The following is a 13070-nucleotide window of genomic DNA, read 5'->3' on the forward strand; positions in this document are numbered from 1 at the left end:
GACGCAACAGTGAGCCAGGACATTGTACCTGCCCTCAAGGAGCTTACAGTTTGGTAGGAAAGCCAGATAATGAATCAACAATTGCAGTCTACAATGAAGTGAAGACCATAGCACTAAGGGGACCTGGTTTGGAGAGTGTCAGGGAAGGGGGGCAATAACATATTATTTGCAACCGAAAGATAAGTGGGAGTTGGCTAAGGGGTGGCATAGGAAGGAAGGAAGCCAACCATACTTCCATGCTTCATATGTACTTTAAAACATAACGCATTTTAGTTTCCCTTGTGCATACGGCACTCTCTTATTTTTGGATCTTTGTTCATCTTTGGACCTTTACACTTGCTGTTACCTCTTTGTGGAACATTGCTCCTTCTCAATCTCCAAGTTCTAGCCTACAGAGATGTTTCTCTGTGCAGTAAAGTTTATCCCAAGTTCTTTGTGTTTCCATAGTCCTCTCTACTTCCCCTGCCACACGTCGAAACCTGATTCTAACTGCTTGTTTCCTTGTACACATCCTCCACTAATTTGTTATTTCTGAGAGATTCTGATTTATGTCTGTCTTGGTGACTATTGCAGTCCTAGCTTCCTATCTCCTAGTAGAGTACCTGGCACATAGCTGATGGCACTATGTCTTGAGTGAGTAAGTGAGTGAGTCAGTGAGTGAATGAATGAACGAACACAACTGATGGGGGACTTCCAGTGGGGTAGCATTCACTTACCAATCTCCTTTTTGCATTGAACTTCTATTAAATATGCAACTCATCAAGGTAGGCTAAGCACCAGAGTTGACATAGGGCAGACAGCTGTAGGTTCAAGATTTGTTTTTCCATTCTTAATTGTGTGGCTCTGTGTCATGTAACATCCCTTGTCTCATTTCAGCTTGTGGTTTTTAGTCTATAAAATTCAGAGCTCGGATTAGAGTACCTCTAAGGTCTCTTTCTGTCCTGCAGTTCTATGATTCTTGCCATTTCCCAATCAAACCACTGCTTTGTTCATGCATCTCTCTGTTTGGAATGCTTTTCCTCCTCTTGTCTCCCTTGGAAAACTCCCAATAACCTGTTACAGTACAGCTCAAATATCTACTCTTCCCACTTCTCCCCAAAGCTGGCAGGGCTCCTCGCTTTTTTCCCAGAACACTTTGCAAACATCGTTATTATAGTATGTATTACATTTTATGTGTTTTCTATCCCACTTCCCTTTCCACCCCTTCACCCACAACTAGAATGGCAGGTCTATGAAGCAAGAATGATGTTTTTATGTTTTAAAACTCTTTGTATCCCTACTCCTGAGCACACTTCCAGCATCGATTAACAGTGAATGCAGTTGTTTTAATTATTTTTCCCTTTCTCCCGTGTTACATATGAGTATTTTAGAATATGGGGTAAGAAGAAGAGAAGAGTGATGTTAATATCATGGCATCCACTAGCAACTGGGTACCAACAGTGTACTGCAATCCTGCAGTTTACAGGACTGCCTTGTTCAGCTATGTAAGTTAGCTCTGTGTAAATATAATTCTCAATATCTTATAAGCAGTAGATGGACTTGACTGGGGTTGCTCAGAGCAGGGAAAAGAGGAATAGCTTACCTCTTAGGAGGAAGTAACAGGTATTAAGCTTTTTGAGCTACCTGGATCCATTTAGTAATTTACTTTTAGTAAATTGCTCAAATAGAACCTTAGTGGCCTAGAAAGTTAACATATCTGCCTAAAAGTAAGCAATTTACTCTTCTCTCAGTTGTAGGATTAGTCCTTAATGGTCTCTTTAAATCTTAATGACTTCCTCGGAGTGTGGAATGGCATAGTCTTTTATGATATTCTAAGTTAAGCATTTCAAGTCAAATCACACATAATATTTATTGAGCTCTGTGCAAAGCGTGGTGCTCAGCTAGAGGGCGTACAGAGATGAATGAGGCATAGCTGCTGTCATCCAGGAGGATATTGTCTTATTGGACACACAAGACAAAAGTGTGATAAATTAAGTAACAATACATGATTTAAATAGCGATTTGAGAGACTCGTTGAAAAGATTTCATGAGGCAGTTAGTGATTACTTGGCAGATTAGTTATTCAGGCTACATATAGTAGGCATTCCAGAGAGAGGGGAGAACCCTCTAGTTTGTATAAGGCTTTATGAAGAAGGAAATATTTGAGTTAGGCCTTCAAGATTGTCTGGGAAGGGAAAAGAAATTTTTATTGTCTAGGGACATAAGTATGAATGTCTTGTTGCCTAGTTGGACAGGTAACACTATCAGGAAGTAATAAGTAGTGAGTTGTCTTAGTTCATTTGAGCTGCTAGAACAAAATGCCACAGAGAAGGTAGCTTGTAAACAACAGAAATTTATTTCTCAGAGTTCTGGATACTGAAAGTCTGAGATCAGGACACCAGCATCGTTGGGTGAGGGCTGTCTTCTGGCTCGCAGACTTCTCATTATATCCTCACACGGTGGAAGGAGCGAGGGGTCTCTCTCAGGTCTCTGTTATAAGGACATTAATCTCATTCGTGAGGGCTCCATCCTCAGAACCTAATCACTTCCCAAAGGCCCCGCCTCCTAATACCATCACACTGGGCATTAGGATTTTCACATATGAATTTTGAGGGGACACAAACAAACATTCAGACCATGGTATGGCTCCAGCACCAGGATCAGACAGGGAAATTGCTGAGAGGGAGTTCAGTCTGTAATATGGCATCTAGAGAGAAACTAACAGCCAACAACATGTGACATGGTCTAGGCAAGATGTCAGAATCAAGAGCTCCAGCATAAAGGAGAAAGATGTGAAGATAATTGATTGTTCATGGATAATAGTTAATTATAGCAATAAAGATAAACAACAATAATGGTGGTAGCAGTAATTAACAATTTTCAGGTGCTTGCTACATGCCAGGCATGTATATATTATCTCATTTCATGTATTAATTCTTCTAATCCTCACTGATTTATAGATTAGGTACTCTTATAATTCCCGTTTTACAGATGGGGATATTGAGACATCATTCAATACGTAGATGATGTTTACCAGTCAAATGTCATAAGGAAGTTCTGTCCACAAATAGTACCAGTGTCTGGGCAAAGGCTGTCTTGTAACATCCAGCCCCATAAGGATCTGAGAATTAGGCAGGTTGATAGGAGAAGGGTTAATACTCAAGGTTTGTAAGCTGCCTGAATCACCCATTCATCAGGTACCCACTAGCCCATGAATATAAGCTGCAACCACTCTGTGACATTTGTGGCATTTGGCCTGCAATTGCCCAGAACTTTCTTACTCAGATGTCTATTTCTTCCTGTTCTATCCTTCTAGCTCTGAGACCTCTGCCCTGATTCCTGCCTCCAGCTTCTATGGTGTTCTTTGGACTTGCTCTCTCCAGTCTTAAAACTTGGTATTCATCAGTGGATTTTGACGGACTATTGTCTTAATTCTTGGCCTGTTGGACTGTCTCTAGCAGGAAGTTCTAGTTTCCATTCCAAACCACAAACTCAGTCTTGTGGACCCAAGACTATTCTCACTCAGTATTCCACATAGGCCAACCCTAGGGCTCCTTCTTCACTAATCCCCTAAGTGGGGATAGTGTGGCTGAGGATATGGATGGATTCAGACAGGAAAAAATTAGATCCTTGTTTGGGAATCAATGAGTTTGGCTGGAGCAGAGTTCTTTGAGGGAACAGAGAAAGACAAGCCTGGTAGAGTCAACATGGAGAGGTCGACATGGAGAGGGCCTTATATCTTGGAATACTTGAGATGCAGCATTTCTAGAAATGAAATTTAATATGAAAATAATTATAAAAGAAATATAGCAATGTGTTTTAGATGCTCCTACTCTGGGCCATGTTTGCAAAATTGAAGTTACACATAGGAGATCTATGTTAGGTAGATTTTACTTTCCAGTTTCAAGGAATATACACAACTTCAGGATACCTTAGATTACTGTTTCTTAATATTCATTGGAATATCGGGCTCACACATATAAAATGAAGATTTCTAGGCCATGCCCCCAATCTACTAGATCAGAAATTCTTTGAAGTTGGAGGTAATGGATTTTTAGTTCACATCTCAGATAGTTGCGCACACCAAATTTTTAATGAAAGGAAGACCAGTAAGCACTATAACTGTTGTTAGTTTACAGAAAACTGTAAGAGCTTTTGAAAATCAGTGTGACTCTAGTGATAGTTTTTGTCTCTTTAGCAGTATTGTTACTTATCTTGATATCTCCCCATTATGACTCAGCTTTTTTATTCTCAGTCACGACCTCTTTAGTTCTCACAACTAGCATTCTCTACTCTCCTGCTTGCTCCTTCCTGGTTTTCGCTTACTGATGGTTTCTACTACCTTACAGCTTCTACTGCCTTGTGGCTTCTGCTTCCTGCCTGTTCTCTGGATTTCTGTCTGCTCTGCCTTTCCTCTCAACTGCTGATTTTGTCATTGTCCAGGCAAAAGATGGTGCACACAGTCTTAAATCAGAGATTAGTAGATCTCTGTACCAGATAACACTCATAGTTTTTATTTGTTTTTGTTTTCTATCCTCATGAATAATTTTAATATTTTCAGGATTATAGAAGAAATAAAACCATGGTTTATATTCCCAAGTTATGTAATTAAAATCACGTATTCTATCGTGTTTCCCTCATCTTTCTTTAACGCTACACGTGCCCTGCATTTAAACTCTCCAAGAGAGGTAATCTGATTTATTTAGTTGGTCACTTTCCCAAAAGTAGCTCTGCTGGCAGAGGTCTCATGCCATTTCACATGCCCCTGGCCACCCTTGAGTCAGGCACCCATCCTTGTTCCAATTAACTGTGGCCAGAGTAGTAGGGTCACGTGGTCAGCTCTCCTTAAAAACAAACTATGGACCAGTCAAGAACTTGGAAGATAAATATACCTCTCTAATATGTGGTCACATTAGTATTTAATGATTTGGGGCTTTTGAGATAGCCTATTGAGTTGGTTTTTTTTTTTCCTTTAGCCTATTGTGGAAATATAGTCTAATACATCATTGCCTGCCTCAAGTATTTGGATTCACTTGGGGATGGCTCTGGACTCAAAAGGAGCTCACAGTTGGCTACCTCACTGGATATGTGTCACCGTGGCCTTACAGTAGAAATGCAAAGATAGGGCTGAGCATATTCCAAGAGTCACACACGACTACTTCTCTATTCCAGTGAGGCTGGATGCACAATAAAGATTCATGAACCTTTATTTCAAGTGCTAGCTGAAAACAAGACAATAAAGTTGGTTGAAGGATTGCACAGATATCAAAAAATCATAGGCCTATAGCTTCTTCAGACTAAAGAATCAATTACATGCTAGGTTCCTTGAGAAACCATGCATTATTATTTATGGCAAGCGTGCCGATTGATTATTATGGTTTGTATTTAAAAAAATAAGAAGCCTTAGTTTATAGGCACCTGTTTTCTCACAGTGGATATGAAATGCTGGTGCCCACTGTGTTCATGAGGCAGGAAAAATTATTCGACACGTATCATGATGGCCATATTACAGGAAAATCTAAAGGGATAATTATTTTCCTGAATACCAGCAGTTAAAAATATTACATGGAGCATGAAACTCCTATTTAAAAAGTATTGCTCCTTGCAAAGAGGTGATTCAAAGTTTATATTCTGTAAAGTCTTTTCTACTGGCATTATTGTGAATATTTACTCTATATAGGAGGTCCCCAACTGTTCACTCAACAAATATTTATCGAGATTCTATTATGTTCCAGACGTTATGTACCAGTCATGGGCAAGATAAAGTCCCTCTCTCATGGAGCTTACTTCTCAGTTCAGACAGGGGGAAGTGCCTCAAAGAAAATAAATTCGAGTAATGGACTAAAGAGTAAGGGGACAGATGAGGGGGAACTTTAACTAGGACAGCTGCTTTCACTAGAATGGTCAGGAAAGGATGCTCAAAGGAGATAAACTTTGAGCTGAGGCCTGGATGGAGAGCAGGAGGAGCACTTATTTAGTGCTGGTGTAAGTGTGTGTTAATACAACACTTTGGTATAATCCATGAAAAACTGAAGAGACATATGCCCTAGGACTCAGAAATTCCTCGTCCGGGTATATACTCAACAGAACAGCCAGCATGTTCAGACCAAGACCTATGTGGAAGGATTACTTGTCTACTTACATATTCAGTAATGATGCTCAGATTTGTGCCAGCATCACAGTGCTCAATACTGAGGGAGTGGAATTGGGATGTGTTGTACGACATTTCTGACTGCTATTGATTTACTCAAAAATTTATTGCTCCAAACATCTACAGTGTTTCACAATTTCATAGTCTCAAACTAAGAACAACTCAAATGTCCACCCACAATAGAATGCATTAAAAAAATTGCTAGTTCTTACAAATGGAATAGTTTTCAGCAATGAAAATGAATGAATTACATCTCTGCAGTCATCATGGATGGCACTCACAAACACAATGTTAAGCGAAAGAGGCAAGACACAAAAGAACACATGGTGTGTAATTCCATTTATATAAAATTCACAAAGGAAGCAAAGCTAAATTCTAGAGGTTAGGGGATGAAAGCCCAGGTGGTACATCTAAAAACAGGCTGGGAGGTGATTCCTATATAGGTCACGATAGTAGTTATCTCTGCAGGGGAGGGAGTTTAGTGCTTGGAATGGATAGGTAGGAGCCTTTTGGGGTGCCAACAGTGCCTATTGACTTGCAGAATAATCCCCGTATCCTGATGGTCCCTATTGACCTGGGTTATATGCAGATAGTACTTCCCTTTGCAATACTTCATTGAACTCTACATTGTTATCTTGTGCATATAACTATTTGCTATATTTCACAGAAGAAAAAAATTCATGAAAGCGCAACCCATGCATAATTTGAGTACTACTTGTACAATAGAATGAAAACAAAATCAAAGCTTCCTATTCAAAAAGTAAAAAATGAAGAAAAACATATGAAGATGAAATTTAAAAAATTATTAATGAGACATTGCATTTATAATGCTTAAATTATTAAATACAAACGTGTTTATCTGCAAGAGAAAAGTCTTATATTTATTAATTTTTTTTTTTTTTTGAGGAAGATTAGCCCTGAGCTAACATCTGCCGCCAATCCTCCTCTCTTTGCTGAGGAAGACTGGCCCTGAGCAAACATCCCTGCCCACCTTTCTCTATCTTACATGTGGGACTCCTGCCACAGCAGGGTTTGACAAGCAGTGTGTAGGTACATGCCTGAGATCCAAACTGGTGAACCCTGGGCTGCCGAAGCAGAGTGTGCGAACTTAACTGCCACACCACCGGGCTGGCCCCTTATTAATTTTTTATTTGCTACTTCATTGCTGTTTGCCTATGAAAGGTGCTGATGAGTGATTTATTTTTACCTTAAACCGTATAGAAGCTGTTCTAGCTATTACACCAGCAACAGAAATGGAAAATAATGTTTTATGTGATACTCTTTATGCTGAGAATGCCTTAAGGCACTTTACAGAGTAAACATTGGTAGTGAATAACCTTGAGCAAATTTTGTCATTGTTATGCATTTAAAACTCTATACATATCAAACAAGAAAATGTTGGCCAGAATGCAAGGCTTTTGTTATTATTAACATTTATTTCCAAGCCTACTAAGGGTGCATATATAATAAAACACCATACTGAAATAATAAAGGTCAACAATCTTAGAAAAGATTTACCTGTCTTCTTACCTACTTGGTAATGATGCTCACATTTGTGCTAACATCATGATGCTTACTGCTAAGCATCAGGATTTGGGATGCGTTATGCCATGTCACCGACGACTATTGATTCCTGAATAACTTAATGCTCAAGCCACCATTCTGCAGGGAACTGCCAGGATATACAGCAATCTCATTACAATGGAAAACCTTGTATGTTTTTTCTTTGTTCTGTTATAAAATCTGTAATTTCTTTTTTCCCATGTGTACACATTCACATCCTCACTAAAAATGTACTGTATGTACTAATTAGAGTTTATCACCCAAAGTGATAAAATCTATTAACATTCCATGGTAACACTTGGCCTCTTTCCAGCACCTCACATCCGGAATGTCTTAGCTTGATGATTGCTAAGACAAGGGTGAACTAAATTGCTTTAGGAACCCAGGACCCTCCAGGACAGAGAGATTGAGATATCACAAAAGTCAATGTTATAAAAATGTATTGAGGCAGCATTGTTGGTCCGAGTAAGGTCCAGTGGCAGAGCAGGCATAAAAACTTCAATGACAGGGGCCAGCCTCATGGCACGGTGGTTAAGTTCAGTGTGCTCTGCTTCGGCAGTCCAGGGTTTAGAGGTTTGGATCCTGGGCACAGACCTACACCACTTGTCAAGCCATGTTGTGGTGGTGACCCACATACAAAATAGAGGAAGATTGGCACTGATGTTAGCTCAGAGCAAATCTTCCTCACACATACACACACACAGATACTTCAATGATAAAATTTTGAGAGAAAATTACTAAAGAAGGATTGTTGTTAGTGCCATGAAGCTGATTCCAACTCCTTGCCACCCTGTGTCCAGCAGAACAGAATCCTGCCTGGTCTTTTTGCACCATCCTCTCACCTTCCAGTGCTACATCAGACAATGCTGCACTGCTATTGATGGGATATTCACAGCCAATTTTTCGGAATTGGGTGGCCAGGTCCTTCTTCCTAGTCTGTCTTAGTCTGGAAGCTGCACTAAAACCTGTCCACCATGAGTGATCCTGCTGGTATTTGCAATACCAGCAGCACAGCTTTCAGCATGACAGCAACATGCAGCTGCCACAATATGACAACAGACAGACAGTGGTATGGTTCCCTGACTAGGAAATGAACCCAGGCCATGGCAGGGAGAGTGCCAAATCTTAACCACTAGACCACCAACTATAGAAGATGGAAAGACTTAAAACCAGAGGATTGGTTTGGACAAGATAGATAGTTAAAGAGCAATGATTTTCTGGGGGTCTGTGAGGTAGCAGACATCAGAACCTGTCTATACCTACATCTAGGTGGAAGACTTCGGTCCTGGGGAGGTGTCTGAGTGGCTGATTCTAAGGACTGGAATGCACGGAGCCCTGGCCAGAGAAGGATCTTCCTCTCTCACTCCAAGAAGAACTAGCACAGTCTGGCCAGGAGTCTCCACCACAGTGGTGGCTCAGCCTAGCTCTCTTGCGTTGGGGTGGAATAGCAAGGGTTTATGTCCTTATAGAAGCAACAGCAGAAACATCAATGGGAAATTTCTTCAGACAGCCTTGGGAAGGGGCTTCTCCAAGGCTGCTGCTCTGGGCAAGTGCAATCCCTGGAACAGCAGCATTAGCATCACCTGGCAACGTTTTAGAAATGCAGGTTCTTAGGTCTCACTCCAGACCTACTGAGTCAGAGTCTCTGAGTGGGGGGATCAGCATTTTTTGCAGGGAAATATTCACCCTGAGCTAACATCTGTTACCATCTTCCTCTTTATCTTTTTTTTTTTTCCCTCCCCAAAGCCCCAGTTCATGGTTGTGTATCCTAGTTGTAAGTTGTTCTAGTTCTTCTATGTGAGCTGCTGCCACAGCATGACAACTGATGGACAGACAGTGTGGTTCTGCCACCAAGAAGTGAACCTGGGCTGCCAAAGGGGTGAATGCTGAACTTTAACGACTAGGCAATCAGGGCTGGTTCAGCATTTTGTTTTTAGCAAGTCGTCCAAGTCACTCTCACATAGGCTAAAGGTTGACAACCACTATCCTACAGCAACCAGCTTCTAGTTGGACTGGTAGAATCCTCCAGCTTTATGGCTTTAATAACAAGGTGAGAACCACCAGGAGTGGCCCTTTGAGTCTCTACAGGTAGCAACTGTGAGCTCTAATGCTAGTGATAGCATCAGCAGTTAGTGACAATGTCAGGGGCTGTCTAGATGATGACTGTAAAAGCAGCATTGTGTTAACTTCTGGAGAAAGCCAACCTTCATGACTGCTGGGTTTTTATCAGCCTCAGGGGAGCATCTATGAGTTCTGGCTTCATTGGAACTTGAGAGTAGATCAGTTGGAACTCTGGACCCCAGAAAGCAGTCTGGGGCTTTTTGAACATTCAGGGGAGGGGGCCTAGGAGGAGGAGAGACTGAACTCTTGCTAACCTGTGATAAGGGGGCTCCAGTGCTCCATGGTGCAGCACTGGGGGTTGTCTTTTGCACCTAAACCAAAGGGGATATTCTAGTTATGCAAGGATGTATTTTCATTTGTTAATTTACATTTTTAATAATTTTTGTTTAAAATGTTAAAACTTTAAATATTTTTGTTGATTAATTCAAAGATCAGCATCCTGACCTATGGTATTTCTGACTCCACATTGGCATCTCTAAGATGGCCCTTCCGTCTAGAAGAGGTCAGCAAGGAAGGAGTTGGTGCTTCTATCGGGAAGCAGCCACCTGGAAGGCTGTGACAAAGCATTTGGCAAAAACACACTGCCTTTATTCTTCAGGAAAACAGAGCTAAAGTCAATGTCACCCCAGGAAAAAGACTTAGTACTCACCATAGGAAAGGTGACAGGACCTGTGTCATGCTTATCTATGGCTTACGTTAGAAGAGTTAACATTTTTAAGAAACGTGAAACAGTATGAGAAGATTATTAAGATCTAGTATAAAACAGTGCAAAGCTGCGACTGCAGAAGATTGAGGAAACTAAAGGTGTTTATGGAAGGTCTCCTGTGCCTTGATTTTTAAATACTTTATGCAATTTCTTTCTCCTCTAAGGAAGATTGAAGAAGAAAATTAATTCCCATGCCTTAATTATAAAGCCACATCCGATGTTAAAGAAAATGTTGTTAAGGCTAAGCCTGGCACCATTATTTTGTATTTTACATTCTCATTAATTTCTCTCATTTTTCCCTCAGCTGAAGAATACATTACATCAGCTCCACATTAAAGAGCTGCAGGAAGCTATAGACTTCTCTGCAAAGTTTTTGAAACTGTGGAAACAGCTATACTCATAAATTGATGGTGCTTAAAATGATCATGATCTGTAAAATACTTACTTTAATGGTTCTTAGCGTGTAAGTGAGAGCAGAATTTGTTCTAAGCAAGTTATTGCTATACTGGCACTTCCTCAGTGGGGTTGTTGGATTCTCTGACTGTGTATGATTGCCTATATGTTATGGTGTGGCACAAGTTAATAGCATATTTCTTTACCCAAAATCTAGATAGTCTCACAAGTAGTAATGTTGACTTTTTTTCAGAATCATCAACACACAGCAGATCATTATGAATAATTCTGAGTTAAAATGTGGTAGGATCGCAAATCTAATTAACTTGGGAACAATGTGAGAAGTTTTTCATATATGTGTGTATATATATCCCCACCCCTGGAGATTTTGAGTTAATAGGCTATGAAGGAACCCAAGATTTTGAATTTTAAAAAAATTCCCAGATGTTTCTGTCCTTAACTAGACTTGACAACAACTGAAGTATTCTATCTATCTACATCTATATCTATATAGATATGCAGATTATATCTAAAACTTGTTCATAACTTTATAGTTTAGAAAATGCATTCTGAGGTAATTACATGAACCTCACCATATCGGCTCAGGCAAATAGGATCACTTAAGAGGGTCTCAAGCTGAGGTTCTCTCGGTCTGTGGTTGGCAGGGAAGGGCTTCAAACCCAGATCCTCTTATTTCAGAGCCTGAGCTCTTTTCCTGCATCATGGGGGACTGCAGTAAAGTCTTGCCACCAGTTAAGTGCCATTTTTCTCTTTCATGAGGGTGTGGACAACTCACCTTCTTGAGACTGGGAGGGATGGGAAGAGATGGAGAAGAAAAGTCACCACTTTCTTTCCCTTTTCCAGAATAATTCAGTAGTTTATGCACTCAATGAGGGATGACCAAGAATATAGTAGTTATGTTTATACCAAGGGGTCTTGACCTTGTGGGAGCAAGAATCCCAGAAGATACGTGTGTGGCTTTCAAAGGGTCTGTGAACCTTCCAAAATTATACGTAACATTTTGTATTTACATATCGTTGAAACATTAGATTTTTGGGGGTACTCTAGTATGTTGCATTCCACATTCTTCTAGTAATAGTGTCACCCTAATTGTCTTCTGGAGTACAACTTCTTCTTCACTGGATGAACTTCAGTAGGCTATTAATGAAGGTCCCAGACTTCTTCAGCCCAGGTCTAGGCGTATGACCCAGGTTAGGCTAATTAAATAGTCACTCTTTGGAATGTGAATTATGAACCAAGTAATAAAAGACTGAAATCATTTGGAGTGTATTGATTCTAGCGGATGTGTCCTGAACAATTCCTATAACCGGGACCCTTTAGAATGGCTCGATTCCTATTTTTTTAAGTCAATTTGTCTGCCTCCCCTTTATATTGGTGAACTCCTCCATATACTTCCATAAATTGTTTTCGTTTGAGTAATCAAAAGTGGTTCTGTGACTTGCAACCAAAAAGCTCTAGTGAAAATGTAACTTTTTTCTGGAGAGAAGGTTCAAAACTTTCATTAGATCTTCAATTCAGTCAGTAACCCCAAGAATGTTAAGCATTTCCAGTCTGGAGCAACTGGGAAGGGATTTGGCACCATTCTAGAAGGTGGTGGTAGGCAGAGGGCTGAAGTGTACTCTCTATAGAATTTGAGTGATGTGAGCCAAACCTCACTGTTCCCCTTCCTACTTCTGTGCTGCATCTCCATTTTAGGAGTGATGCTGACAGCCCAAGTTGCACTAAAGTGGAACAGCCCTTTGCAGAGTCATTTTGTTCTCTTCACATCCCCTTCCCCACTCTTCATCTCACCTTGGCATATGGATGAATCTGTTTTTCTTCCTTGTATAAGAAGTGCTTATCTAAATCAGTGCTTCTCAAAATGTGCTTAGGGGTTCACCCACATGAGAATCACCTAGGGTCATGAAAAATGTATATGCCTGTGCCCTTCCTCCTGTTGTGAAGGATGAACTGTCCCTGATTCTATGGAAGGCAATTCTTTCACATGTGTACTGGGTTTATCTCTTGTAACCCACCGAAGGACTGTGTATCACAATTATCACCCTGAATATCTTGCATCATCAAATTCTCTGTGTCTATTAGATCTTTCCCTTTAGTATACAAACATGCTGTATTATCTCCAGTCTCCTTTTTTAG

This window comes from Equus przewalskii, chromosome 8 (assembly GCF_037783145.1).
Source record: "Equus przewalskii isolate Varuska chromosome 8, EquPr2, whole genome shotgun sequence".
Lineage (NCBI taxonomy): Eukaryota > Metazoa > Chordata > Mammalia > Perissodactyla > Equidae > Equus > Equus przewalskii.